Genomic DNA, 4,946 nt, shown 5'->3' with positions numbered 1-4,946 from the left:
GGTTCTTCTTCATTTCCTGTAATGAATTCCCAATAGCCTTTTCCCATAAGGAAATTCGTCATTCTAAACTTCCATGCTTGGAAGTTGTTCTTGTCAAGCTTTTCAGTGACAATCTGTGAAAGAGAATCAGACACCATTACAGAACACAGCAAAATATTCTGTCACTGTAAAAAACAAGGCTTCTGCCTCACACGGGCAAATCTGCAAAACTGACGAAAGTGGTATTTGACCACACAATCACTTCCTAATGACGATTTTTCATCAACAGCAATAAGGATGATTCTGTAGCTCCTAGTATCTCTATGCATAGGCATACGATGCAATTTCTGCGGCAACTTTTCACCGACCTGCAGAGTAGTGGTCGCACAACAAAAACAGGGCCTTTTTCTCAATGCCTGCAGAAATCTTCCGCCACCAAAACGGGCCCTGAAATGGCCTCGAATCAGAAAAATAAAGTCACATAGGGCTTTGCCCTATCCCGCAGCATATAATGCCCTCTCGTCACACCGCGAAGGGTGTCTTAATCTAAGACAATGCACTCTTGCACTTTCTAGCTGTGCTACCTGCAGAGATTTGCTCCCAAACTCGAAAAAGGAAAGCAACACTTGTCCTCTTACCAGGACACTGTGAAATTGGTTTGCTTTCTTGAGCTCCTTACCACGAACAAGGCTCTGATAACATGTGAAGATAGTGGGAGAGAAGAAAGGAGTCTCATTTGCGGCTTTCTCACATACACAATAGGGGAATACACACAAAGGTGGAGGCTGAAAATAGTTTTCCTCTTCTTAGTTGTGAAAGCCAAAAGAACTCTAGTACAAAGAAATAGAAGAACCCTATATGTGGGTCTCAAACCAAACTCAGCTAACTAAGGTGGCATACTAACTGAGCCACGAACTAGAGTACATAAGGATAGCTGTCATCCAACTATTATTCATGGGCGGTGTACCAACCGCATCTGCAGCTAACAAGTCGGTGACATAAATGCACAATGGTCACCCTGGCATATCACGAGTGAAGCTCGATATCTCAACACTTATTAGATCTCAGGAATCAAATTGGGATTCCTAAGCTACAGTTTCTTGGAAAAGTTTGCGAAGCATGCGGCTTCGGCAAACAAAAGCAAACCAACTTTAAGTTGGCAGAAGTACCTCTCGTGCACGAGGTATTCTTGATTTGATACATACACATGTATGAGGTTATGCCCAGACCCATAGCATCAATGGTTTACTTTACTACTTGACTTTCATCGATGACTATAGCAGATATTATTGGGTCTCCTTTCTGAAAGAGAAATTTGAAGTGTTTTCTAGATTTCAAGAATTCAAAACCATGGTAGAAAACCAGACAGGAAGAAAGATCAAAGTCATGAGATCAGATAGAGGAGGTGAATACATGTCTTCAGCATTCATGAACTTTTGCAGAAATCAAGGCATTTGAAGACAATTCACTTGTGCAAATACTCCTCAACAGAGTGCAAGAGTTAAAAGGAAGAATGGTACTTTAGTGGACAGTGCTAGAGCAATGCTTAGTGAGAAGCATCTTTCGAATCAATATTGGGCAGAAGCAATAGCCACAACAAACTACTTGCTTAATCAGCTTCCTACCAAACCGATACAAGGTGTGACACCTTATGAAGCATTCACTGGACACAAGCCACACATTGGGCATCTCCACATATTTGGTTGCATAACATATGCCCACATACATGATGATCATCGCAGGAAATTGGATGCGAAGTCATGCAAATGCATCATGGTTGGCTCCAGTAAAGAAAGCAAAGCATACAAGTTGTATGATCCCATTAACCACAAGGTCATTATCTCCAAAGATGTAATCTTTGATGAGGAATCAGAATGGAAAACCTCAAACACATAGGAGATAGATGCACTGATTACTCAGTCATCTACAAAAATGGTTGATGAAGAAGAGCAAGAATTACCAGCAACACCCCAAGCAAAGCCACAACAGCTCAGACGGTCTACTAGGGAAAGCAGACCTCCAACCAGATTGACATATGCTCAAAAAGGCAAAGCAATTCAGGTCAAAACCACCAACTATGTTCTTATGACTACCATCATGGCTACAGAAGAGCCAGTGTACTTTGAAGTTGCAGTAGACAAGCTAGAATGGCAAACTGCTATGAATGAAGAAATGGATGCTTTGTATAAGAATAATACTTGGTAATTATGCAACCTTTCACTAGGAAAGAAGGCCATAGCAAATAAATGGATATACAAAGTGAAGTACAATCCAGATAAAAGTATTCAAAGATACAAAGCGAGACTAGTTGCAAAAGGATTTTCACAGCAATATGGTTAGGATTATGATGATACTTATGCTCGAGTAGCAAAGATGGATTCCATACGGTTCTTGATATCACTAGTGACACTCAACAAATCGAATGTGTACCAACTCAATGTCAAGTTGGCATTTCTCAATGGTTATCTAGACGAGGAAGTCTACATGCAACAACCAGCAGGTTATGTTGAACCAGGAAAAGAGAATAAGGTTTGCAATCTCAAAAAGAGTCTCTACGGCTTAAAGCAAGCACCCATAAGTTGGTACAGTAGAATAGACAAGTATTTTGTTGATCTGGGATACATGAGGTCCAATGCATATCATACACTCTACTATAAAGTTCAAGGGGAAGACATTACTATTGCACTTTTGTACGTAGATGATCTGATTGTGACCGGAAGATTGTGACCGGAAGCAAGGATAGCTTCATCAGAAAAGTAAAACAAGACTTATCTACAGAGTTCGACATGAAAGATCTTTGACTTATGCACTATTGTCTTGGAATTGAGTTCTAGAGAGATTCAGATAGCATATTTATGAATCAACTCAAGTATGTTGATAGTCTCCTGAAGAAGTTTCATATGGCAGATTGCAAGATTGCAACCCCTCCCATGGAACAGAGTTTGAAACTTACTAAAGATTCAAAAAAGCCTACAGTCAATGACAGATACTACAGGCAGCTCATCGGATCTCTTATATATCTAACTATCACTCGGCCAGATATTTGTTATGCAGTAAGCTCACTAGCACAGTTTATGGCAAATCCAAAACATTCTCACTGGAATGCAATCAAAAGAGTCTTGAGATACATCAGAGGTACAAGACAGTTTAGGATAGAATACAGAAGAAGTCATCCATGGTTGCATGGATACAATGACAATGACTATACCGAAGATCATGAGACCGAGAGATCGACACAGGGATATGCATTTTTCCTTGGTCAAGGTGCTATATCATGGTTGTCAAACGAACAAACAACTATTTTTTTGTCTTCGACTGAAATAGAATATAGAGCACTTGCTATAGGTGCATGTGAGGCTATATGGCTCAGAAGACTATCATTAGAAATAGATTACTTTGATGAGTTAAAGCCAACAACAATATACTGTGATAATCAATCGAAAGCATTGGCCAAGAATCTAGTATATCACTCCGAAGCACATTAATGTCAAAGAGCACTTCATCAGAGAAAGAGTGTTACTTGGTGACATCACATTACAGCATTGTGATAGTAAAGAAAATGTTGCAGACATCTTTACCAAAGCACTCAGTAAAGAGCTTTTCGAGAAACACCTACTAGCTCTTGGTTTGACGCAGAGGAAGGACATTCCCATTAAAGGGGTGTAATGGAATGTAATGTTCAGTCCTTCTTCGATTCCCCAGGATCATCATCTTGAGGGAAAGCCTACTTCATGATGTTGATCTTGAGGGAAGGTGTTGAGAGTTCACGCTCAACATCATGTGATCATGTGTGCATAGCACCATCATGTGATCATATGTGCATAGCACTAACCCAATAGAGTGCTATAAAGGAAAGGGTTAGGTGCCCTAACCCTAACCCTAAATGGGTTTGTATTTATTCTACATTTTCAACTAAGTCTAGTGTACAGTTAGTCATTTGTGGTGTGCTCTCTAGATGTTCTCTCTCTCCTTATCTCCAATCTTCTCCTCTCCCCTCTTCATATTTTGTCATCTCCATACCCATTAGCTTCTATTCCCTCATTGTGGGATACCCCTACTACATCTCTATCCTCACAATGACCTTCGCTCACTATGGGCTCGATGATAATTGTAGGGTTTTGAGACATATCATATCTATTGGAATGCCTCGACACTATGTGGTTATGTGAGATAGCCTCTTGAGTCATCACTTATTATTTTTCCCTTTCTTCTCCTAGATCACAAGGCAGAGCTTCATGGAGTCCCTACAAAACAATTTAATCAGTCATCACAAACATGCCAAGAAAACTCTAACTTAGCCCTATTTTTCATCCCATACCCACCTTGAACCCCCATTTGTCTCCATTATAAAATGGGATGGGAGTTAAAATAAGGTTCTCTTCAAAGCCCCTATTTTCCCCCCCCATTTCCACCCTAAACCCCATTTATTCCTTGAGGAAGTGTGATGGGGGATGTAATAGGGGCCAGCCTAAAGCCCATTTTTTATGTGTGCTAGCACACATAAAAATGGGTCTTTAGAGTGACCCTATTATTTACCCCATATGCATCTTGGACCCCCATTGGTCTACCTCAAGGAGGGTGAAGGGGAATAAAATATGGGGCTCTTTGGAGCCCCATTTCGATGTGTGCTAGTGCACATAAAAAATGGGATTTGGAGAGCCCCTAGTTTTTATCCCATTCCCACCTTGAAACCACATTTGTCTCTAGGAAAGGAGAGATAAAATAATGGGATCCTTGGACCCCATTTTGATGTGTTCTAGCACACATAAAAAATGGGCTTCTACGGCCCCTATTTTTCATTCCATTTCTAACCTCGAACTCCCATGAAGGGTGGAGGGGGATAAAATAAGGGCTCTTTGGAGAGCCCCTATTTTTCACCCAATCCCCATAATGGAACCCCATTTGTCTCCCTTAGGGGGGGCAAACAAGGATAAAATAGGGCTCTCCAAAGCTCCATTTTGATGTGC

Source organism: Dipteris shenzhenensis, chromosome 5, assembly GCF_047967505.1.
Source record: "Dipteris shenzhenensis isolate YYH24624 ecotype China chromosome 5, Dip_SZ_1.0, whole genome shotgun sequence".
In the NCBI taxonomy this organism is placed as follows: Eukaryota; Viridiplantae; Streptophyta; class Polypodiopsida; order Gleicheniales; family Dipteridaceae; genus Dipteris; species Dipteris shenzhenensis.
Note: the sequence above shows the minus strand (reverse complement) of the source record.